The sequence below is a fragment of the Hetaerina americana genome, unplaced genomic scaffold (genome assembly GCF_022747635.1).
Source record: "Hetaerina americana unplaced genomic scaffold, ioHetAmer1.1.p SCAF_6, whole genome shotgun sequence".
Classification (NCBI taxonomy): domain Eukaryota; kingdom Metazoa; phylum Arthropoda; class Insecta; order Odonata; family Calopterygidae; genus Hetaerina; species Hetaerina americana.
Genome location: NW_027287205.1, coordinates 38,513,405 through 38,540,084, shown reverse-complemented (window position 1 = coordinate 38,540,084; position 26,680 = coordinate 38,513,405). Strand labels below are relative to the sequence as shown.

The window sequence follows — 26,680 nt, the reverse complement described above, 5'->3', positions numbered from 1 at the left end:
TCTGTCTTACTTATAATCCATGATCACCATTTTAACACTCCCTCTTCATAAGTGATATAGTTTAAAAAGTAATTTTTTAAAATAAAATAAGTGCATTAGTAATGTATAAAAGCTTCATTGCTGAATGATTGCTGAACTTGATTTTAACAAGTCATTAGGTGAATTTTATCATCACAACTGATATTTGAAAAGATATTTGTTTTTAATTCACTTATCCCTTGTTTAAAGTAAATGATCTTTGACACTTTTGAATAGGAGGTGCAATATGTACATATTTATTTAATATAATGTGTATATATATCTCTGCAATATGTATATTAATTTCATGTATATACTTTCTCATTCTATTCTATAATGCTCATACGGGCCTGTCAACCACACCATCAATAATTATATAGAATATAACATGATGTGGATTGATATTTTCAATATAATTCAGCAGCTGCCATTCATTTTTCTTTTTGTCCTCAAGACACAGAGAAATGTATAGATACTGCTTATTTAAAAATAAGGATTGATTTGAGATAGTAAATATTTTGCTAGCCCATTTAGCAGATTAGCAAAAATATTAACAATCACTGCTAGTGATGACTTTAAGTTTTTGCTGACTAGACATGACTTACACTTAAGCATTTGTGGACGAGTTTCAAAATACAGCGTGAATTTTATCAATGAAATATTTAGATTTGATTCAAACCAGAATAAAATAATTTTAATCTTCATGACTTTACATTCAGGTGACAGGAGACCATTGTAAAATTTAATCTCCTAAACCTTGTGACAAAAGGAGATATTGAAAAGTGTGTCCTAGTTCTCCTCTTCCCTATGAGTCTTTTTGGTATTGATTAAAGTATTTGCCAAGATGAATCAGTTCCACAAATCATAGTTCAGGCACTGGTTTCTACCATAGTGGCAGGAATCCTTCACTTTATTGTTTCTTCCAGATCCCATCATTAATTAGCTTGTTTCTTTATCAAATAAACAGTAATTCAAAACGTTAATGTCCCATCTTGAGGTTTTTAATTAGTAGGTAGGTAAGAATACAGTGTTACCATCACTTTGGAACCATTTTCTTTATTTTTAGTCTTTCTTTTTCTTAACTATTCATGGAATATTTAACGTTAAAGCTATGCCACAAATGTGCACTTAATTCCAACCAAAAGATTTTCATCTCATGCTTTGTATTTGTTATTAAATATGTATGTTCTAGGTGTTAAATTCATGAGAAAAAAAAAAAATATATATATATATATATATATATATAATATTTTCTTATTACCCATTCATGTTGGTGAAAATATCTTGATACACACTGTTTTTTAAGGCCCATATCGGCTTTCTAAGCCCATCATGGTCTTTAACTCTTCATAATTCAAATGTAGATCCCACTATTTGTTTTTTTGTGAACGTTTTTACTGGAAAGTTAACTGAATTCACAATAAAAAGTAGAGAATTTCCATTTAATACTCTCCAATATACCCTTTAACCTAATAGTGCAAATTCAGATGGCATAAAAAATTGATGGACATAATAAATAGGCTAACATACTAATTAAAATTACCAACAGGAATTGGTAAGTCCCCCAGCTATAGAAGCGAAACAAACGAGTGTGGTAGAACATTATACATATATAAGCGTAGCACTCAAATATATAATGACCCACTGAAATAATGGGTAGATGTATTTTAAATTAGGGATATATGGTCTGCAATAATGTTTTTATAATGTTGTCATCAATCCCTTTTCCCACAAATCATTTTTTCATTGCACGTCAATGTTTTAATTCAAGAAATCTTACAACTTGAAATGCTTACTGTTGAAAATAAAAGTTCTCAAATCTAAAATTAAACAAAAATACTCCACAAATGTTTATATACAAATGGTAGTACTATTTTTATATGGATATGAGAAATAAGTACATAGTAGGTACCTACTTTGACCATTATTTTCCATTCCCTCTTGCTCATTTTATTGTCTTAAGTTTTTTTATCCAATTTATTCATTCCTAAAATCCTGACTTCAAACAACATTCCTTTGATGAGAATGCAAATACAGCATTATTGCCTCGGAAAGCTGTAATCAAAATCTAACCTGAACCTAAGAAGATGTGATGAATACCGTCCCTTTTTCTCTTATGAAAAATAATATCAAGACTGTTTTTGTGCTTTAACCATTTGACATACATGTATATTATTTTAGTAATTAATTTGTCTTGGAAGAACTTATTTCAAGAGCTAGCTTTAAAATTAATTCTCTGGTTGTGAATTTGATGAGTGTGATTATCATTTTTGTAATAAAATAGTCTTATATTAATACTTCAACATGTTTCTGGGACACAAAAAAGGTCATTTTAATCTTTTCAATGTACAAAATCATTAACAGCATTCTGACTTGAAAATTGGTACCATAATACAGGATTTGCATTAGAACTTTAAAACTTTTGTGAGCATGATAAAAGGTACCAATCACAAATATTGAGTATGAATTACAATAAAACCCTGTAGACCATAGGGAACGTTTTTGGCATTAGGTCTTTAGTCTGGCTGATTTTTTCACATGTTCAATTTTAGTAGTTTCAATTTGGCTGAAAAAAATTTCAAAGGGTCAATTGTTTAAGAAAATGTATGTAACTCTGTGAATTTTGTATAATAATAGTCCTCTTGTAATGTAATTATGCCCAGCTGGTCTGGTATTTTCCACTTTCTAATGAAGTTTAAATGTTTTATTTATTTTTGTGAAAATAAATGATTGTGAACTACTAATGTCCATACATAATTCCACTTGAGTAATTTTTCACCTTCAACACGACAAGGAATTTATTCTGTTGTTTTTAGGCCATGTTTTTCAAACATGTAGTTTTCGATTCTACCGTTTTAGGCAGCATCAAAGAGAGAACTAGTACATGTGGTATGTGAGGAGATCCTCATTGTATGATTGAATGATTATTCATTTTTTCAGCATGGTTTTTCAGCTCAATTGCTTTCATGACCCTGGTTCCATCGTCTTAGGACAGTGTATGGAAGTACAACATTAGCCAATTCGCACCTATTGTCGAGCGCTCCTTTTTACATTTTTCTCCAAATGCTTAGCTCCAAGGTCATACTAGCAAAATATAAAACCATAAGTTTTTTTTTATTTTTGTATTTCAAACCTAGATATTTGATCTTCAATATAATACTGGGCCAGAGGTGGATTGGAGGTTTTTGATATGCCCATGTGGTGATATATAAAGAAAAAAATAAGTTGGACTGAGAATAAGACAGAAGCCGAGGTTTTTGACAGGGAAAACGGAGAGAGGTAGTTTAATGGAGTAAATCCGAATAGGGCAGGAAAATGATTGGAGGAGTTATTGAGAGGTAGTGGGAAGTTGAAGGTCGAAACAGAAGGGAGAATTTTGTCCAAGCGGAGTAGAGGAAGGAAGAGCATAGGCATTTTAGACGGCATAGGGAAAGGAAAAGATAAGAAGGAACAAAATGTCAATGAAACAAGAGGTAGTACACGGTTATCTAGGAAATAATAATTAGTATTGATCACCCAAAAAGCTACCTTTATAGGCTATTTTACCACAGGTCTTTTGTCCCGAGCTTCAAGTCCTAAGTACCAAGACTTGCGTTACTTAAAAGTTACAGGAATGAAATATCAAGTCTTAAATCTTGGAAGAATATGGTTATATTCTATCATTTGAGATTGGAGACTTTAAGACCAGCTCTCATCAAAATAATCAGCGCCAACAATCTGCCGTTTCCCGGATTCACACCAATTCGAAAGACTTCAGCTGCACGACTTGAAACTAAAAGCCAATCGTAGGACGGCCTTAATAGATACGAGTTTACTTTTGATTAATTGAGTGGATAGAGGTATATTATGGAGTTACGAGCAAGGAATTGCAGAGTTGAACTTTTCGATGTTTTCCTGGACGGATTAATTGTCCGAATCACACCATGTTTTATGTGTGTACGCTAAAATTTGTGATTTAAGTGCATGATTTTGACTTTTTATCACGAGTGATTCGAAATTTATCTTCTTTGCGTGTTTTATTTATTCCGGTTGCTAAGAGGAGCATTGTTGAATAGGTTTCGAACTCCTGGTATATCCAGAAACGTGTTTGTTCGAAGTGTGAGTGGCGACGGAGCAATTGAGGAATCGCGTCGCCCGTTCGGATCGTTCTGGCCTTTGGTGAACCAGTCTCGCCATTGAATTTGGGGCTCTGCAAGGTCACGGCATCGGGAGGAGGTTCTTACCCGTGTGAGTATGAAACGAACCCTGTCCGCCTTAATTGAGTTAAGGATACTAAAGTTATGTAAGTTACTCAGTATGCCCAGAATGCATCTTATAAATTTTATGTGTATTTGAGTTTAAACGGACCATCATGCGAGCTTATGTTAAGTACTGGTTTTTAAAATAAAGAGCGAGTTCTAATGCGATTTTTGGTAAATATAAATGAACAACCCGAGGGTTGACGTGATAGGTGAGGGTAGAGGCAAACTAATACTAATCACAATTTTTAATTTTAAAATATACCAGGACTATCTCGGTAGAACCATATCAGGGACAGTTTCCGCATATCCCTACAGACAAAGCGGTAAAAAAGTAGTAGTTTTACAGGCTCGATTTAATATCAGTTGCAGGTAAAATTGAAGCTTGAGTTTCCTTTGATCCAAGAACACAGTTGATATCCAACAATCAATTGTAATTTTAACAATATAATGATGTCATTCAAAGAGCCAGATAGATAGTATCGAAAATCTTGGAAGCACTCCTGGAGTTAGAAAGTAATTCTAAAATATTTTATACTACTCCCGGTAGCGTAGAGATATGGCAGGAAAATCCCGAGTCCGATCTTTCTGCACGTATTTGAATTACCAGTATATTTGCCTCTACTTTAAATACTTGCTAATTATATTTAATTATCCCTGTAAAATAATATTCGCCTGTAATCCAGAGGAGACAAAGTTTACTGGTCAATAAATTAAGTGAAAACATTTGATCCAGTCGGTATACCTCATTAGAAATAGTCTGGGCCGTATAATGCCGTGACACATATTATTCGTCTTTTGTTTAGGCCCGATTCCAAATTTACCTTTGTCCTTTGCCAGTATCTGGTTCACCACTCGTTGCCAATCATATTCAAAGACCATTTCATAGAATTGATTTTCTTGACTTTATTTAAAACTTCGCTTTATAGACATTTGTACCATGATAACTCAAATGAAACAGTACATACATTCACATTTTTAAAGCTATGATACCAAATTAAATAAATATACCAGTGCTGTTGGATTGGATGGCGAAAGAAAATTAAACAATTCGTCATTCTCTGAGCATTAAACAGGTGCGCGCCATGCATAAATTTGCTCTGAAATGAAAATCATTACACGGCTTCCGTTAAAATCATCCATAGCGTCATGATGGCATAGCATTACACACATCCTATGCAATGGAAATCTTGCCTAGGCATGATAAGGCTAGGTCATTCTGCAATATAGGGCATGCAGTGACCCGAGTGTTCAATTCCATCTCTACAAAGGGAATGCATTTCTTTAACCCGAATATTTATTTTTCTTTATCAATATTTCCATGTCGATTCTCTTTTGAATCCCTTCTCCCTTATCTATTTTCGCACTCTCTCCAAGACCCTTTATTCCTTACCGTTCTTCAGTTGACCCTTATGTGATGGTATTCCACGGTGGGTACCACAAATACTCAGTATTAATCACTTCTCGCGGTGATAAGATAAATTTACCATGGTCGTATTCAAATTATCTTGAACACAAATCAATAAGCGTGTGATGCATATGTTTCCATATTAAAGTATGATTTCCATTATTTCTCCTGAGAAATTCATCGTACTTGTATATACAGTAATCATTTACATATAGAGTTCCCTTTGTTTCATGAGCTACATCACATTAAAATTACATTTCGCCACAGTCTTCATTCTGTACATTTAAACTTTGACATAAATAATGGAGGGATGTTTTTAAATCTACAATAACTTACTTATAAAAATGAATAACTTGTACAAAAAGTATTACATATGGTCCGTTCATCATAACGACGACTAAACAAAACTTGGCATGCGCCATAAAATCGAAGTAAAAAAATTGAGGTTGATAGGTTTTCTTATTGGACTTCCTGCGCATGTCCGCGCTGCATCCGTTAGAGAGTGCAATCACGCACAGCACCGAGAGACGTCATCCCAACCAAGTTCAATAACCGTTGAATTTTCGGCCCTGGCTCCGCGTCCCGCTTCCACACAGTCGTCTTCCCAAGGCAGCTCCTGGATCGCGGGCAACGAAAAGGCTAATGAGAGTTCATCACTCCATCATTGGCCACCGACTGGTGGGAAGAGTGGGGGGACACAATGTGTAGCTTCCTCCCGCACAGCATGATAGCCCGGGCCCCCGAGCGATTCAGGACACCATTGGCCCGCCACGCTGCCGCTTCGTCGAGTTTCATGAGTGGCAGAACATAATAGCGGCGAGTAAAAGGGGGAGGGAGGGGAGGGGGTTTGATTGCAGGGGGGAGGAGGCGGGGAGAGAGGAAGGAAGGGCTGGTTGACGCATTAGAGTTCCTGGGAAGCCCCATTCCATCCCCCACCCGTCATCTCCACCCCATCCCTCAGTCGCCAACCCTCTCAATGAGATCACGTCCGCTCAGGCTTCCCGCCATGCGTCGCTTGTTGTTACGGCCTCACCTGCGTGCATCGATAGACGTACGCTCTCAGATATGTGTTGATCTCTGTCATTCGGCACTGCATGTCGGAGGCGCAGCGGCAACTGTAATGGAAAGGGGTGAAACATCAGACGAAGGTCGGCGGAACGGTTTTTTCGCGCGTAACATTGCACAAACATGTACAACGATGAATTATTTACGCAGTAATTTTGCACGTTTTCATTGTTCAGCGGTGCCTCACGTACTTCTACACAATACCCCGCAAATCACTTCGAGGGTGTTTGGTGTGAAGACACTGGCCTTTTATGTAAAAATATTAAATTATATATAAATATTATCCTGCCATAGACATAAAGAAGCGATTCATTGAAACTGGAAAATCAAAACTGTTTGACTACGGGGACAGGGCGTATCTAAAAGGGCAGGGGCAGTAGAGAAAGACGATGCGATGGAAATAAGGTGCTGCCGGAGAGATATAATAACTAAATTGTGGTATAACAAATGAAGTAGTACTTTGAAGAGTAGGTGCTTGTGGAGGGCACTTGAGAAGAAGAGGGAAGCTAATTGTGGTACTATATTTACTATATATACTGCATTTATAGAAGGCATAATTGGAGGAAATATGGAGTGGAGGAATAGCAAAAGAAGGAAAAGTATGAACTACGAGAAGCAAGTAAAGGGAAATACCGGTGCATGGAGATGTGAGGGAATGAAGAGATTGGCAGAGAACAAGATAGTATGGAGAGCTGCTATGCCATCAATTCTTGGATTGATAATTCATGATGATGATGGCATAAATGTAAATAAATTAGTGCGAAAACACCTGTAGCATACATACATGCTTATCTACATTTTGCAATAGTGGGTAAATTCGAGTCTAGATTTAAATTTTGCTCTTTAAATTTGGAGAGTAGGACTATCTACATTTGATTTCGTTATTAGTATGCATCGTGCGAGGGAAGAAAGAGTACCAGAATCTATTAGTGTTAGTCAATTATAGCATACTTATATGCTGCAGTGTAGGGAAACGCTTCGTGCCCCTGTCCGTTAAAAACACGGGTGATTTTTTTTTTAATTTCCTCTTCATGATGGATATAAAAGAAAAACCTTTAAGTCACTCTGTTAATTTTACCAGATTATTCATTTTTGGTTGGCCGAAATTGGGCACATGTCATTTCTATGTTCTCCATCTTCGAAATAAAGAATATGGGGACATTTTTATGCATTATCAGTTTAAAAGGAAGAAATAGAGTTATTTTTGTCAGAAAGTGTTATTTTAGGTGATAGAAGAGGTCGTATGTATTAAATAACTTACCTTATAGATTAAAAATTAAATAATGCGAATATTAAACGAGTTTGCAATGCCAGAGCTATTTGTTGATTTTATAATGGGTTTTCGCATTCGTGTTTGTGTTGTTAAGTATTTTATTATCTCTCTCTGGATTTACCATATTTTTAAAATAGCATGCTGGTATCACCTCAGATATATTTGACTGTGTATGCATCCCTCCGCACGAGTAGCTGTTTTATTATATAGCTTGACAATTGAACGCCTATAAAAGGAATTTAGTGTCATAGTTTCCCAAAAAATAGCGAATATTCCAATTAACTCTTAATCGATACATTCCAATCCATCGACTTAGCAACACTTGGCTGCTGCGCCTTGTCCGACTCTTCATACCACGGCTTATTCTGTATTTGAGTAAATAGTAAGACGATTTGCACGTTCCACGGCTCTTGAGGCCTCCTTTCATATTCACCTCTGTTTATGTTTTTAGTTATTGCTATTTAGAGTTAACAAAAATAAATAATATAATGACGTGAATTGCATTGCCAATTATATAATAATATTTTTGCTAATTTACTTTAATGACATTTTTGTTCGATTATTTATTATATTTAGGATTTTGCGTGGATTCTTAAGAGTTTTCGCCCCAGGGTATCACTTTTATTTAAGTCTCTTTAAAACTAAGTCTCCCTTAGTGTGGAATCTGGCATAGAGATTTTGAATGTAGTTTACGCTTAGAAATATTTGCAGGCGATATGAATGGCCCAGAGATGTGCAGATATCACTTTCATCATATAATTAAAGTTTCCATATGATATGTTTCTTAAAACCTCAAATATATTTGTCCTTTTATGAGACAGTGGTGGTCTTTTTGCATATCTGCCAATTTGGTATTAGTGAAGCAAAATTTTTCAATAATTTAGGTAAATATATTTTCAGCCTCCAGCTCCTCTGGGCAAAATTCTGTGATCTCCTTTTCGTATATCAATTTCGAACTCATGAATGGTTGTTCAAATACTGGGAACCAGATGTTTAATTATCTGGGAGAAGCTGAAATGGCGAGGCCGTTTCCGCCCATCTATTGATATGTCATCTGAAGGACTGTGAATAAGTTCATCGTGGGATATGGGCTCGAATTCCGCTCAAGGCGAATGATTTTTACACTCTGAAATTATTGCATTGGTATGCACACTTAGCGGATGACTCCTTCAAAAGTTATTGTCGCGGCATCTCCCGCAGTTTCTTGGAATTTGTAAATAAGTTATACTGTCAGATCTTATTTCCCGATATTTTTTCTTTTTATTAAAATTAATAATTAACGCACAATGAATGCATTGTTTCTTATTCTTATTGTCTCCATTTTTTATAATATTACATATATTATTGATGTAAAAAAACACAAGTTATGAGGTTTTTCGATAAAGATCAAGGCTAAGATAAACGAGTCAATGGGAAGGCAGAAGCTAGAACAGGTGGAACAGTAAAGGAAAAGAATGGACGTAAAGGAAAACGTACTAGGCGAGGCGGAGGAGGAGAGCGAATTGTTGAGAGAAATCCAAAGGAGGTAGGAAAGGTGGATTCAGGTTTTGTATAGCATTTTGATTAGCAATGGAATGTTGAAGATTAATAGAGGGGAGAATGTTGGACAAGTGAGGAAGGGGCAGAAATAGGATAAGGATTTTGGGCGGAATGAAGGGACTAAGGAAGAATAAAAAAACACAAACACAGTAACCAACCCAAAGGTCGGTTTGGTAAGTGATGGTAGAGTTCACCCAGTACTAAGCCCGATGGCGTGTGAAATTCGCACATCAGGACAGGGTGGCCAGTTCCTTTCCAAGTGCCGGTTATGGTTTCCCAGAAAAATCTGGTACCCTAGAAATCACATAGCTTGGGTGGAGCTGCAGGTGTCCAGAGATTTGCCCGGGAATCGAACCCTCCGGTCAGTAGTCCAATGCTCTACCCCCTGGACTACCGCGACCCACGAAGGTAGAGCGCTTATGGCAGGAAGTATACGGAGATGAAAAGGAGCTTGAGTGGGATGTCGGGTTGTGTTTTGTTAGGAGAAACAAAGAAATGTATTCGTTGTTCAGTCTTTGTCCATTCGAAACCTACCTACTATTTTTGAAATTCTACCGACACGATAAAATACCAAGTAAGTCACAAATATTACGCCAATTTCTTCCAGTTACATCATGTTTTAAGCCTGTTCTAACTTGCTATTGGCGACCTATCATGGTCTACGTGACTATCAAATAGTGTATCGAAGTTAGTAACACTCTTCTCGGGTTTGTCATGAAGTCTGAGGCTTATCTTGAGCGTCAAAATATTACATCAATTGAGAGGATAAAAATGGTATTGAGTCACTCACTTGTTCTCAATGAAGTAATCGACTCTTCTATTTATATTTGTGAACATGGCCCATCCGCAGGGAACTCCGTTGTCACATGTTTTGATTTCACCCATCGCCTCCTCCCTTTCGACATTCCTCTGAAAGAATGGACAAAAAACTTAAGGATTCACATTTCAATGAAATACAATCGTGTATGCTACCAATGTATTACCATGCCACAATAAAGTATCGATATTGATTAAGCCATCAAATTAATCATCTATACCAATTCGTTTATTCTGTGCATAATGAGAGAAACTTCAGTGTAAAAATGTAAGCATCAGTTAACTCACTATTTGCCTCTTATTGATTGATAAGTTGATGAGAAATTAACTTTATGTATTAATGAATGGTAAATATGTGAATCAATATGGTCTGGGAGTGTTCTTGAACTAAGTACAATTTATGGAAAGATCTACAAAGCAGGAGAGCAGAGGCACATTCACACCAAAATTACAGAATACGCTAATAGTAGTAATGATAGACAAAAATATTAATGATAAATTAAAAAGAGGGCGCATTGAATCAAAAATCTAAAAACATAACGAAAAATGTTTCCAGTTGAATATTTACGTACGTGTATTGAAAAATAGATCATAGTGTGGTTCAATTCTACGAAAGGAGTGTGGTGAAAGAATATGGGTATTATTTTCAATGCATGCCTTGCCAGTTGTGCTAATTGGTATCGTGATTTTGTTTTACCTTTGAGCTCTAATCCTAGGCCGTTTTTATAAAGGGTAGATAAAAATTTCTGTACCTCCATGCCAAAACACGCCTATGCACAAACCACCAATGTACAACAATAATCACAAAAAATAAATTGATTCTTGCTAACGCTTGGAGAGCCCAACAGATATAATGTTTTTTTCTTGAATATTAGAATCCTCAAGGAGCAGCAACTTACCATTACTTATTTTAAAATTTTTACTCTTAGATAATCCGTAATATGTCTTTGTTCTAAGCTGATTTTTTGCCTTCTATATCAATATCATTAGGTACTTTTCCAGATATTCATTTGCTATTATTTTTCTTTGATATCTTTGGATTTACGTGTTTTAAATTCCTTACAATAATGCTTCGACGAACTTAGCATTCACAATGAGTCAGTTACTATTTTAATGCCAACAGTTCGACTAAAATATCATGAACCACAGCTGAAAAGTCATTATCAATAAATTTCATAAATTAGAACCCAACGAAGATAATATCCCGCACCCAAACTTGTATTAACCCCTAATTGAGAATCTGAAATTGTACCTCAAGAAATTAAACTATAAAGTATCAGCGCAATGAGTTAAGACGATCTTAATAGGGCTATTTCCCCGAGTTTTAGAATTTCCTTTACCTCTCCTCCCGTCTGTTCTCATATACTCTAGGAATTGAAAATCCCTCAGGAATTCACGAAGGAAAGTTTGGCATCGAGGCTGTTCGCGTATCCTTCCTTAGGAGAGAAGTCATTACATGACTTTTCACCTACACGTAACTTACGGTGACCAGTGTAGCCATTTGATTTGTTTGTTTTGTTTTTTCCCCATATGTGTGCAATTTTAGGAGGATTTATTTTTTCACAGACTAGAGATATTTTGGGATTTTTCTCATGAAAGCTACCAAGTTAAGATCCTTTTTGAAAGGTCTATGCCAAAGAAACAATTATTGACAAGGTTTTATTTAAACATTTCTGAACCTGTATTTATGTACATTAAAGCTGTTACTAAGATTTTTCGTGACATTATATTATTGTTTTGAGCATTCAGAGTAATTGTATGCAATGATCACTAATTTTTTCTCTTGTTCTTAGATGCTTTTTATTTACGTGCATGGCTTCCGGAAATTTTTGATATGTGACTGAAAAATATAGGAATTGATTTGCTCAAGTTTGACATATTATTTACCATGATAAAACCTTCAGTTTTTTCGCTTATGCATTCCTTGCCAAGTCATTGATCACTACCAGGTGACGAACCAGCCTCAAAGCGTACTGAAACTCGTTCATGCGTATCTATGACTCCAGGTCAATGATAAAAAGCCAGTACTGAGTTTAAAAAAAGAAGATATATTTCCTGTATTTTGCCACAAATTAGGCAGAATTACGGGTGACATCCTTAATCACATCCCCTTACTATACATCTGTAGACTTCGTATCGTCCACATTCGTAGAGTTGGTGCAGATTTTAATATTTTCTCCCATTTGCCTTTTTCGCTCCGTCGAAATGTCTTCTTTAAAAGCTCTCAGCTGATCAATACATAGCTGTGTCGTAGATACACGTAGTTCACCATTTTGACACGAGCTAGTTCAAGCGTCGAAGTAATTGCAATATTTTATATTGATTACACTGTCGGGAATTTTGGCGCTTCCTGATAGAGTAGGTAATATACCCATTTTCTCGAGTCACTAATACGCGTATTGCTATATACCCTAGGGATAGAATTTTTACGTGTAATCAAATGTAATAAATGTTAGGTTTATCTAAGTCTAACATAAAATGTCGGAGGTCCCTTAAGGATTACTTAAATCTTGTGAGTTCATATTATTCTCATTGTTTCGTCTCAACACTTATGGTGTGGTGTTCCAAGGAAGGCTTTTGGGGTTTGGGAATTTTCGACATCAAGCCATTGTTACCCATCCGCGCAATAGCACTTTGAGGGGAGAGCGCTTTTGGATACTGCTAACAACCTCTTGAAAAAGGTATTCATTTTCGGCCGTTAAAGCTCTGAAAAAACATAATACAAGAAGATAACTAAAATCCTTGATTACGGAAGAGAAAAGTTGAAACATACCACGATTTGAAAAATGAAACTATTACAAACTGAATCCTTAATCTACCTGAGAAATAGTAGTACAACTTGGTATAGAAGAAGTTCGACCGACATCAAACGAAGAATAGCTGAAGCTAAGAAGGCGTTTAAGAAGGAGAGGAAATTACCATATTCCAAGAACCTATATTCGCAAACAAGGAAACAGTTCGCCAAAACATTTATAAGGAACATGACACTCCACCGATTAGACGCATGGAACATTGGATAATTTGACCAGCGTAGAATACTAAAACATGGTACTGGAGGAGAACACAGAACAATAAATGGACGGGCAATGTGAGGAATGATAAAATATACAGGAAAGCAGGAGAGGAAAGGACCATGTGGAAAGGATTCTACGGGAAAGAAGAAATAGATGGATCGGGCACACTTTGAGGTGAAATGGATTAGTTATAAATATAGCAGAAGGGAAAATTGGAAAGAAGATCCCGCGAGGAAGACCAAGAAATAAGTACGTGTGTATAGGACAAATTAAGAGGACGTAAAAAAGGAATCTATCAGGGGGTGAGAAAATTAACACCCAATAGGGAAGACTCCAGGGCTACATTAAATCAATTTCAAGATTGAAATACTGCTGAAGGAAGCTCAGAAACACAATTTTGTAAGCATGTATCTAATATCTTTGGAAAAAAGTATTATTATTACATAGTACCCTGCAAGTCACCGATGGGTTGAGTGGCAGGGGATGATTACACTCGACTACTTTTGATCCAAAATACTTTTCTCCTCTAGCGCGGCCGGTCAATGTTATTCTGATCAAGTATGCGTCATATAACAAGACTGAAATTCTTATAGATGTATCATTATTGCCTGAAGTTTTAGAAAATCAGTATAAATTAATCCGCCACTTAGCCTAGTTACCGGTCGCCCTCTATAATAGAAGTATAATTTTAATTTCTCTCGATGAAATTAGATCCTTCCTTTGGTATAATTTCCCTAACTTATTACCGTGCTCGAAATAATAAGTTTTTCGCCAAAATAATTAATAGCAATTATAGGGCGTCAGCTTCCTTTTTTCTTCCCTCTTCGACTTCTTGTCACACTCCATTCTGAAGAACAAAATGTTTCATTTTATCACCCCCTCTCCTTTCAATCAGTCCACGCACGTCTATCTTCGGTGTTCCATCAGACCGTAGTGGAGCTCGTATTTTGAAGGACCTCCCAGAGTTTGAGGCTTGTCACTCTCCCCCATATTAGCCGCACTCCTCCCTCCTAATATTGTTCTTGTCCTCTCCCCCTTTCTCCTCTAGTGTCTCGACTCATTTGTATTTCAATTGAATCGTATTGTTGTGTGGTGCTGATTTGTGAATTATGAAAATTCCTGTAGCTAATAATAAGACACTTTAGAAAGTTCCAATAGCATTAGTTCGGTCAGCCGGTGGCCATCAACGGTAAGAGTTAAGGGCTTGACAGCGAGAACAAGTCAGTACCGAAGCACTGTTCGATATCAAGAGAAATGTCCTCTTGGCCCTGATTTTTTTATATTTTTTTACGTTAATTATTGATATTTTTGTCGCGCAACCAATTTGATTGACTGCGTCATGATTTTGAACTAAATAAATAAATGAATTTTATGATCAAGCTGCTGAGAGACAAAATCAGACCGACGAGGAAAGTCTCAAAAATGAATCTTTGTTGAACGCTACATCTATTCCGGGGGAGGAAATCTAAATATCTTACCGTGTAACTTGATTAGTTCAGTCATTCATAAGGCATTCCGAACTGACTGTCACAAGAGAGCAAACTTGGGACCCGTGAGTTCGCAGAACTTCGCGCTTGCAGGAAATGCAATCCATTAGCTTCGCATGGGAGAATATAATAGGAGATTTACGTGACAGTCAGCAGATGTTCGGTTGATAAACGGGATGAAGTTGAGTGAATGAGTATGCCCTTACTTCCTCTTGATTGTCCCATCGCATTGCTCGTTCCCGTTGGATAATCAACCCGTTTCATTGATTGCTGACAGATTTAGGCTGCGTAGAAGCAAGAAGGCATTTTAGAGATAAAGTTCTTTCCCTCGATAAAGATTGTTCTATCGAACAGGGTGTCCCTGTTGAGTTTCAGAGAACCCCAAGGGCGGGAATCGTTCAAATTGTCAATTAAAATTGGGCGGTAGGTTCGATCCTACACAAAAATTTCATGGATTTATTTTGAAAATTCTGAATTTCTTTACCCATGCTTCGAGATTATAGTTTGGTACGATTTAACCTTGCCCGTATTCACTGATATATTAATAAACATTAAGTTGTGTAAATAAAGTATGCTATAATAATAACTATGGAAAAAAACTCATGAATGTAAGAATATCTCTCTTGTTCTAAGAGGCAAGAGGGTTTACGTAAATTGGAGAGTCATGAGATGAGAGAGGGCAGAAAAATGGAAACAAAATGGACGAAGGTAAAAGCAAAGGAAAAATTGATGGGTAGGTTAGGGGGAGAGACATGGTTGTTTGGAAGCAGTCCGATTAGGAAGAAAGAATAAATCCAAGAGGTAATTAAGAAGTATTGTAATTTTGACGACTGTTATAGAGGGGAGAATGTGGAACTAAGGTTGAGCGAGTTAAAGCTTAGGCATTGTGGATATAATGACAGGAGATAGAAAGTATATGGAGCTAAATATGATTTATTTGTAATGTTGGGTTCTGAGTTACTATATAGTATCATGTTTGGCAGACCTTAGAGGTGTAACAGTTATTAGACCTGATCCATGGACGAATAACTTAACCGTTAGACGACATCAATGAAATTGGTTGATAAATGTGGTTGAATAATCGATTCAACTAGTTGAATCGATAACTAGAGTGAATTCTCATCAAAGCTGAATATTAATGAGATAATTATATCTTATTACATAATTTTTCAGTCACAACTGCATACGAAATGAGGAATCAATTTGGGAAGTAATCTTCGCCTGCCAGAAACGAATTATATAAATATTTAACTTGGAGTATTTACTTTATTTAAATTCGTGTGGAATGCCTTCGAGCGGTTCCTCTCCGGCGTCATGGTGATATCACAGTTAAATGATATATGAGCGAATGGAACAACAATCTGGCATCATAGCGCGTGCGTGTAATTTTTTTTACGCGATAAACAACCAATTACGTTACATCAAACTTGTCAGCGAGTAACCAAATATAACGCAATTCATAGCGTCGCCATGAAACGTTAGAGCCGACTAATGAGGTAAATGATCGCGGAATACGCTACGGAGGAGAGTCCAGTTGTCGATAGTGTGGAAAAAGATCCACGATAGCGGCCCTGATCAATAAATCTATTGGTATACTGCGGCGAGAGTTGAGCTTTCTGCTTTTCAATACTTATGAAAAGATTTTATTATACTGCATTCAGGTATTTATGTTGTCTCCTCCTTTGTTACCTTTTAGGTCGTTAGCCTTTCACTCATTAACATTTCCTTTTAGAGGCACGTTAAAATTAACACGTTACTTCGATCATGTTGACGAATTTATTACTGCCTCTCCCATCTGCCAAATTGTTAATACTGCCAAATTATCTCCTTTTCATTTGAGCCATATTAATCCAAACAGTTAAATAAGTTGTTGATATCATGCTCAAGGAAATAAATTTAATAAACTAACGCACACATTACCATGTACATATATAGCAACATTTAAACAAAAAAATTAAACTCAATAGTAGGTCCATAATTTAACTCATACCTTTGATCAAAGGGCTTAGAATTTGAGAGAAAAACAGTCAAACTTCTCCAAATCCTTTGTTTTATTAATAATACAAGAAGGACAACCAATTGCAGGGAAAGCTGAACGGCTGATTTACCGAAAAAATGTAGAAGATTGGAGGCATTCCTAGCAGTTGTCGTGGCCTTGTGAAGTTGGTTTTATCGCATTGTACTCTGGGATTCCTTCGTGTACTTGAGTAACGGAATCAGATAGATCAAATGATTTTGAACGCTGTGAATTACATCAAATTTATACTTACTGCCTTAAAGCATAATTTATACGACAAATATTCGTAATGCTGTAATCCTTAGGTACCTCAAGTCCTCAAGTTTCTAATAAAGTATTTATAGAGTTTTCCTTCAAAACTAGCACATATTTAAAATTTATACGGGACTTTCCGCAAATTTAGTAATAACATAATTTTTTTTCTTTAAACGGTGAAAAAAACATTTGCCTTGATTACGTATAAGCTGCAAGTTCAAATTTTTTTCATCCGTCAAAATGGCAAGAACGCAAATTTTGGTCATCGGACATTCTGGGTCAAAAACCGTCTTTTAAATGTTAAGTGTTTTTGTTTAGCAGTTTTAACGTTGTGATAAAACTAGCTATAAAAGCGATAATAAAATAATATCATCTGATGATAAAAATGTTTATCATATACATGTACATACTAGAGAATAAAATATATGAATACTTCTGGAATTCCTTTAAAAAAAAATCAACGCATGAAATTAGATTTTTCAAATAAGCTTCTGATAAACAAATTATTACCATGACCATTTTTGGAAGATATGCTTTTCTTTCTTTCAAAGCAACAATTTGTAAACTTATTGACTAACACGAAAGGCTGCACCTTTTAAAATAACGTAATTTCACGAAGAGCTTTATTTCGGTTTTATGAATTATCCCGTTTTAATTACTAATAAAATGAGCATAAGTTTTTATAAGTTACAGAATAGTGTGATTATATATCGATAGACACGTTTTTCGAATAGGTTTACTAAAGTTCGCTTTTACGCTCGTATTGTGAGGAAGAGTACTGAGAAATATTCGGTACTTAAACAGATGTTTCTAAACTTTTCTACTTGCAGATCCCCTAAAAGAGATACTTTAATCATCTTATTCCTTAAATAAGTACGTGATGAACCAGTAATGACATTTTGATAATTTAGTTTACCCTTGGCACTTCAGGCCTCTAGTCTATCTCTATTGGGAAAACCCTCGCATAGTGATACGTATGACCGCTGATTCTCATTCGAAACTACCTGAGCGTTTTTGTGCATCCTGGTTGAGTATAGAAGCTTCTTCTTAATCAGAAAAAAACATCCATACTTCTATAAATGTATTATACTAATTTTTAGCTGTAATCAATTTACCCCTCGATCGGAATTTGAAACTGAATTCCTCGTTGCCCGACCGCGTGCTTGAAACTTATTGAAATCAACAGTGTAAGGGGACACCTGGTAGCTTAATTGGTTGAAGCACTTGGCAGGGCATAAACGGTTCCAGGTTCAAATCTCGGCTGAGGTGAATAATTTTAACAATGTAAATTCCTATATTTTGAATGCATAACAGCGGATAACTCCGTGAAAGTGACAGTCGCGGCATCTACCGCAGTTCTATCAAAGTATTACTTATTTTATTTTATGAAAAAGCGAAATTTTACGAGACCCTTCCTCCTCGATGATCTTTGTAATAATACTGTTGGAAATGAAAAAAATGTGATAAAACAGACAGCAGAGTTGAAAAAGAATACTGTGCGATGCCGTGTCCACCCGTCTCATATTTTAATTCCATTTCCTTTTCCTCGCGAGCTGTTTGTTTGCCGTCGGAGGAAGCAATACATACCATGAGCTCAAGTTCATTTAGCACTCTCTTTTAGGCAGCATTTTTCTGAAAAGTTGGTGCCTGAAGGATGTCCCAGCATGATTCCCCACAAACATCTACGTGTGCAACAAAGAATTCCTGGTTGTTAATTTTTTTCGGATTTCTACTACCAGGAACTTAATGCTGTCTTCGCTTACAAATACATTTTTGGTTTGAATTCACTCTCCTTTGTCAAGCTCATCGTACTTTTCTGCTGCCCACATAGCCTATTGTCATGATAAAAATAATTCAGGTGGTTTCCTGTCGCTTCCCTTATACGTAAAGTGGTTTTGAAATGTGAGTATTGGGGAAAAAGGAAATGAATTAAACGGAGAGGACGACTAATGACGATGCTTCAAATATGGTAGGAAAGGATAGGAATGTGCTTGGTGAAATTCAAAGTTGGCAGAAAAATTGGGTGAAGGAAATATTGACATATAGTGGAAAACTGAAATATCAATGGAAGGCTAAATGTTATGAAAGTCGGGAAAAGAGGAAGAAAGAGGATTTTTTGACTGTACTCAGGGAGGTAAAACGTATGAAGGACTGAAGAAAGAAATTATGTTGGTAAAACATAGGAATTCAATGCGACAAGTAGTGTGTACATAATATTTGCTAGCGACCTTTCAGAACCTAACATCAATTGGTGAATTACCTTTTATGATGCGAAATTCGATCCAGAATAATAAATATGATATTTATTTGGTTTATTATGAAGTGGCCACTGATATAGATGCGAAATTCGATGCGGAATTATTAATATGATTTTTATTTGGCTCATTATAAATTGGCCAATGATCTAGATCCGAGTTCGTATCCGGATCGATTGAAATTATTTTTCCCGCGGCACAACTCCCATCGTTTTGCGAAATAACTTCTCTATTGTAGATAGAATAATAACGAAACGGTTATTACCCTGTTGTTTAACGTGGCGCCGTAGACTGCTTCGGGCAAGAGAGCTAGTGTGACTGTCAGAAGTACAACCGCTCTCGACGCGGCACCACACACTTTCCCGCGCATCTTCCAGTATCTGCTCGCTCCTCCCACCTGCTTAACTCCTCCGGCACACCCGGATGTCGGCAGGCCTTTTCACGGTCAACGGGAGAGATGCCCAAGGACCGCTGGTAAAACGTCCACTCTGATGTAAGCAAACCAAAACATTTATTAAAGAGATTCATTCGATATTGCGAGTATAAAATAGAGTTGTGCATCGATGATACACAAGTATTCGTTATGTATGCGTGTAAAGCTATTGCTTTCGCAAAACCTGATAGTACTGATACATAGCCTTCCATTAGTGAGGCATTTAGAAATGACCTAATTTTTAGATTACACTTTAAATTCAGATGTGTGTCCACCTACAATATTAACCTTGATTCCAATGATTATTCAAAGTATTCAAAGACATTTTCAATTTATTTTAGTAACTGAGAAGTGAGTATAGGTTTATTTTAAATTTAAAAAATCAGGATTTTTCTGCAAATAATATCAACATTTACCAATAAGTCGCCTGTGATAAAATCCAAAAAATAAACCGATATCAAACATTGAAGAGAAGAAAATCAAGGTGAATAATTTTACCCTGACCCTAAATGTTTATAGGTTTATGGACCCTTGGAAACCTATCCCCTGTTAACTATGATAAAATTATTTTAAAACTTGAATATGGCATAGTACATTGACGTAACTGATGTCGTGGAATAACGGCATTCCATCTTTTTCTCAACCGTGTCAAAACAAAACAGCAATCATCTCGAAGGTTGATTTGATAGGTGAGAATAGAGCTCATTCATAATAAGCCCTGCGCGGCGTTTAAAATTCGCTCATTCAGTGTAACATTTCCTCAGCCTTTACCACCGAAGATATGGTGCCCGAAAAACAGTCATCTGAGTAAAACTGAGGGTGCCCAAAGTCGCCGGGAATCAAACCCGAACCTTTCGGCCAGAAACCTAAGGGTTCGGGTAGTTACAGTAGAATGAGAGTCCGTAGAGTAACGAGGATAGTAAGCAAGACTAAGTCTATGAGAGAGATACGAAACAATCGAGTTTCTTAGAGACACCGAGAGAATTATTATGGCACTCGCATTACATTGCTATATTTCACCACCAGGATAAAATGAGACAAGTCCCATCACTGAAAAATCCAAATACTCTTTCATCTCCCACATGTACAACATCATAACAAAATCAGACGTAAAAACTACTATCTTTTAAGTTCAAAAAGCAAAATTTAAAACGTTACCCGAGCTCATCCATTATTGCGCAATGGACCTAGTCAAGTGTGAGTGTGAGTGTACGTATTATTGTGGTTACGGAAATATATTTATGTATAAGTGAATGTTTATACATAAAAGGCTGATGTCCTAAAAAACTCCCGCAACACGCCCTCGCGGCAAAGGTCTGCTTGAGTAACGTAGATCCGTTTCTGAAGCGTGTTTTGCAAGGCATCGCGCATCGCACTTACTTTACCTATTTGTTTATATGAGAAAATACAGACCACACTTGCCTATGAACGCGAAACAGTCCCCGCTGGTATTGACGAGAGCGAACTTCGGTGCCTCCCGAGATTATATCCTTCCTCCCGTACTCAAGAGCGTAGCTAGTATTTTGCGACGAAGCGAAAGAGACTGACTCACTGGGGAGAGATGTCGCACGTCCCGAACTTGAGCCCAGTGCCTCTCCCCTCCGCTGTCCCTCATCCCTCGGGACGTGATCGAGAGCCAATGACACCCGCTTCCCTTTCGTCCCCACATGCGGGCTCTCACTTGCCGCGAGCAACGTGACACTCATGTCTCCATCCTCCACCCACAGAGAGCGCTGACAACCTTGACCGAATACCAGATTTGGTCCCCACTACGTAACGAGAGCAAGCAATAACATCTACTACGCGATTTTTTGTTGAGAAACCCCCGCCCGGCCCCCTTAATAGGGATGTCGAATGGATCAAAATGCCTGCGTGCTAAGGATTTGAGCGTAGAAATTGGTACAGTGAGTGAGTGTACGTGGATGTCCAGTAAGTAGAGCGAAGGGCTACTCATCGGAGAGCCCCGGTTAGATTCTCGGGGACGCCTCTGGGCACCTTCAACTTCACCCACGCGGCGTGATTCTTCGGGCACCAGATCTTCCTGAGAAATCACAGGCAGCACAGGGAAAGGAATCGAGAAGAAGCAAGAGAGATATAGTATGCTATATAAGTGGTAACGTACTTGTAGTATAGAGGTTAAGATAATCAGGATGCAACGACATGGGAGCTACGAGCAAGCGGAAAGAAATTGAGGTCAACAGTCACAGGAAGAAGATAATCCTGGTGGTTAACGATAATTTTTAATTAAGAAAAATAGTAAATAGAACAGGAATTGCAAAGAAGGCTTTCTATTAGAAGAAACAACTAGGTACAAACTGCTAATACGTAGTACTACGCACTGTTCTTTTCCTGTATGATGTTGTATGAATTCTAACCACCTTCCTTTCCTCTTGTGTATTGTCTAATTCTCCTTTGGTGGGTGAAACAGCCCCCTGACGCCATCTCTTGGCTAAAGAATCGGGGCGCTTGGCGACATATAAGACCCACGGATCTCAGGGTAAATTACATATCCTCGATAGCTCAAGTGGTTAAGAGCATCCGCCCGGCAAGTGGAAAGATCCGGTGTTCGAGTCCCGGTTGAGGAGATATTTTTACTCTTGTGATCCGTTCGATTCCGCCTTCCCCACCTCTATTGTGTTCGTCCTTTATACGTGTTCCTATCCCTTTTCCTTATATATGTTTCTGTATATATGAGTATTTATTCGCCGTTTGGCGGGATTTCGTGTTTGAATGTGTATTTGGCCAATGTGGCTCATCTCTTTCTTCTGGCTATGCGTGCCACGAAACGCACTGTTCTTTTCCTGTATGATGTTGTATGAATTCTAACCACCTTCCTTTCCTCTTGTGTATTGTCTAATTCTCCTTTGGTGGGTGAAACAGCCCCCTGACGCCATCTCTTGGCTAAAGAATCGGGGCGCTTGGCGACATATAAGACCCACGGATCTCAGGGTAAATTACATATCCTCGATAGCTCAAGTGGTTAAGAGCATCCGCCCGGCAAGTGGAAAGATCCGGTGTTCGAGTCCCGGTTGAGGAAATATTTTTACTCTTGTGATCCGTTCGATTCCGCCTTCCCCACCTCTATTGTGTTCGTCCTTTATACGTGTTCCTATCCCTTTTCCTTATATATGTTTCTGTATATATGAGTATATATATATATATATATATATATATATATATATATATATATATATATATATATATATATATATATATATATATATATATCGGTTCCGCTAATAGCTTATGTGCCCCGACATCCCTCGCCAGTAGATTCAAATCTCGGTCGTGGGAATTTTTCAGTGGAATTCCGAACCCCCTATTTGTGGGTCCGTGCGAAGTGCACCTCTAGTGCAGTTCTCCGTCCGTCGGAATGGTTGCCAAACTGTGTGACTCCTCAGAACTTTTCGATATGTGTGGTCTGGATTCGACTCCGGGTTGCACCGGATGTGTGTGAGGGAGTTTGTGGTGGAGGGGGGAGGTTTCGTGGTAGTCCAGGGGAACCAACGTTGATCTACTGACGGGGGACCCTGGTTCTTTTACCGGACACGCCTCTCTGGGCACACTCAATATATACAAGTATATCGTATATATATCGGCAGCAGCAGGACAGAAGACGCAGGATAAGAAGACAAAATTAGTTAAAGCAGGGAAACATTTGATAGTGATGGGTGAGTGGAATGCGACGGTAGGCGAAAGGAAAGATGGTGATGAGGTGGGGGACTACGGTTTAGGCACGAGGAATGACCGCGGGGAGAAAGCAGTTAAGTTCGGCAGGAGATAGAGATTAGTTATCACCAACACTTGGTTCAGGCACCACAAAAGGCGTAGGTGTTCATGGAAAGTGCCAGGTGACTCAGAAAGGTTTCAGCTAGATTATATGCTGGTTAGAAACAGGTTTAGGAACAGTGTGATAAATTCGCACAGCTTCTCGGGAGCGGATGCGGACTCTGACCACAATTTAGTTGTTATGAAATGTAGCCTCCGTTTCAAAGAGATAAGGCAGGGGCGGCGGGTGGGAAAATGGAATGAAGAAGCATTAAATGGATTGACAAGGAAGGAATACCAGCAGGCTGCAGAGAAAATAATGGAAGATGGTAAAGAGCTAAGTACTATCGAAGAAAAATGGGAATGTATGAAGAAAGGGTTATCAAAGGCCACAAAAGACTATTGGAACCGTTAACGCGAAAAAGACCAGGAAACAATGGATCACGGATGAGACGATCACGAAGATGGATGAGAGGGGAAAATGGAAGAATGTAAAAACAGAGTTAGGCAAAATGAAGTACAAAGAGCTAAATAATAAAATGAGGTGGGCAGTAAATTAAGCAAAAGAAGCATGGTGGAAGACGCAGTGCGAGGATATGGAAAGTTTGCAGAGGAAGGGTGAAATTGGGGCGCTGTACAGCAAATTTAATCTTTATCGGGAAGTAAGAAAGGAAGATCTATGATAACAGAGATAAGGCGGGTAAGATAATAGTTAACACAGGAAAGATCCAAGAGAGATGGAAGGAATATAAAGAAGAACTGTATAGGAACTTAGACCAACAAAGTTAGACAAAGAAAAGGAACATGACATAGAGGAAGATAGCTTAGGTCCAGGCATACTCGACGATGAGATAGGAAGGGCATTAAGGGAGATGAAACTAAATATTTCCGAAACACTTCCGAGATACGTAAACTGTTCCACCTGCCCTAGTTTTTGCCCTTTGATTTTAATGGTCACTTAAGCCTTTATATATGTATAGTTGTTTAGATATATATATGTATAAACAAATATATTTGTTAATTATATACATATAACATATGTATATATATTATATATATATATAAGAAAAAGGGAGAAGAACGCATATTAAGGGCAAAAATAGATAAATAAATACATATATAGTTTATTTTCAACATGCTCCAATTCTACATTGTAATTCACCTAAAATATGATGCATGATGTAATGCATATAAAAGCGCGTAGCGGGAGCTGGCATGAGGTAAAGAACTGAGTCGGAAGAACTAGTAGCGTTCCACGTGTGAAAGGTTTACTTCAGATAGGGGGTAATAGAGGGCTACAGGTCTTCGTTGTGACAATTAGTAAGCATAGTATTACGACATCCGCTCCACTGTGGCTTGGGTATAGGACTATAGACAGAGGACTCTTTCGTTCGAAATATACATTATCTAAATGCTGTAATTTCTATTTTCATAAATTCCACTGTGGAATATTAGATTTTTCAAGATTTTTATTGTCACCGACTTTCGGTGCATTTTCTTCCCCTATTTACTCCCGATCGGAGAAAGCTTCAACTGAAATCATTAATGAAAATTGGAGCTCAGTTAGAATTAAAACGCTTGCTCCTTAGAAATGCTGTGGTATTCGATTACAGTTTATTTATTGTGCGAAACCTTGGCAGACCACAGTTTAGATGTGAAAAGCATCATCACCATGTAAAAAGCAGCTAACCATTTGTTGTTTCCACGCTCCGATTATTAATGATACTAATGAATAGAATTTCTTTGTCGTGTGCCATTTAAACTGTGGTATTTATAACTATAAAACGTCTGGCAATAAATTTTGATTTAGTAGTAAATAATTAGATATTCGTGAAAATGGCAAGAAGCTTTATAAATGTAATTGTTCCATTTTTTCAATAAATTTTAACAATATGGTCGGAAACCATGGTGGGCGACTCGTGTAATAGATTTATTCTTGTATTTTTCTGAGGTCCATGACAATTAGGGCGAGTGAACGTTTTCGTCGACTCTGGGGCATCATACCTCCCGAATATGTGGTCGGAGACTGTTCCACCTCCAGAATTAAGGCCGCCGGGTAAATTAAAGAGGCGAAGAAAATTGGGATGCACGAGGCAGGCGACGTGTTTAAGTGTTTCGAAAGAAAGGACTTTATGAGGGGGACAAGAGATCGTCGACCTCCCACTATCTTCCGTCGCGGTTCGACAACTGTCTCTCAGCTTCCATTTTGCCTCCCAGATCCTCTCCATCAATAGGACCGCATTCTGGGCCATTTCATCATCCCATGCTGAACCATGCGTCGTGGGCTCCAATGCCATATGATTATCCATGAAAATGAAACGCTTACGCGTCAGCTCCTATCCACTTGAAATTTTTATTGCCCAAAATACGATTTTGTCGAGGACTCGTCCGATTTTAAGTCAGAGGCAGTGTATGAATATAGTATTTTCCTCAAACGACTGAAGCTCTCTGGTATCAAAGTTAAAGAAGCTCTAGTTTAAAATGTGTTTATCTTGTTCATGAAGTATTTAATGACGGTTTGAATTTCAAATATTTTCGATGAAGGATTAGTGCATTGTAAAATTATTAGCCTAAAATTGACAGAATCCGCAGATAATAATAAATGGAAAAGCCTTAAACAAAACTAAGGGGAAAGGACAAGGAAACCATGAGTTACGGACGAGATGATTAGAAAGAAAGACCAGAAAAATATTAGTTGAACCAGAAAAGATCCTAGAGAGGTGTAAGAAATATATAGAGGAACTCTATGGTAGAGAATTTAGACCCGAGAGATATTATATAGGGAGAGAATATGACGTAGATGAGTGTAGGCTGGGTCCAAGCGAACTTTTAATGGTGAGATAAAAACAAATCAAATAAGGCAGTGGGATAGACATTCCTCCGGAGCTACGAAAAGCTTAGGATATGATTGGAGGAAGAGCTTTTATGGACTAATTCGTAGCATTTGTGAGGGAGGAATTCGGCCGGAGGACTTTATAAGATCAGTTTTATTCCCTATCCCTAAAGAAGGAAATGCAGCAGTATGTGTGGAATACAGAACGATAAGCTTGATTGCGTGCGCAGCTAAAGTGGTTCTCAGAATCATTAGTAAGAG

General features: G+C 37.5%; 1 long non-coding RNA gene across 1 annotated transcript; it reads right to left on the bottom strand.

The window, feature by feature from the left end:
• Positions 1 to 5,186: 5,186 nt before the first annotated feature.
• On the bottom strand, positions 5,187 to 21,355 carry LOC139695187 (uncharacterized). Its single transcript, XR_011702280.1, has 4 exons — positions 21,241 to 21,355; positions 19,651 to 19,873; positions 10,332 to 10,450; positions 5,187 to 6,779 (listed from the first exon to the last, which is right to left on the bottom strand). It is a non-coding gene; the product is annotated as an uncharacterized lncRNA (long non-coding RNA).
• Between the last annotated feature and the right edge of the window lie 5,325 nt (positions 21,356 to 26,680).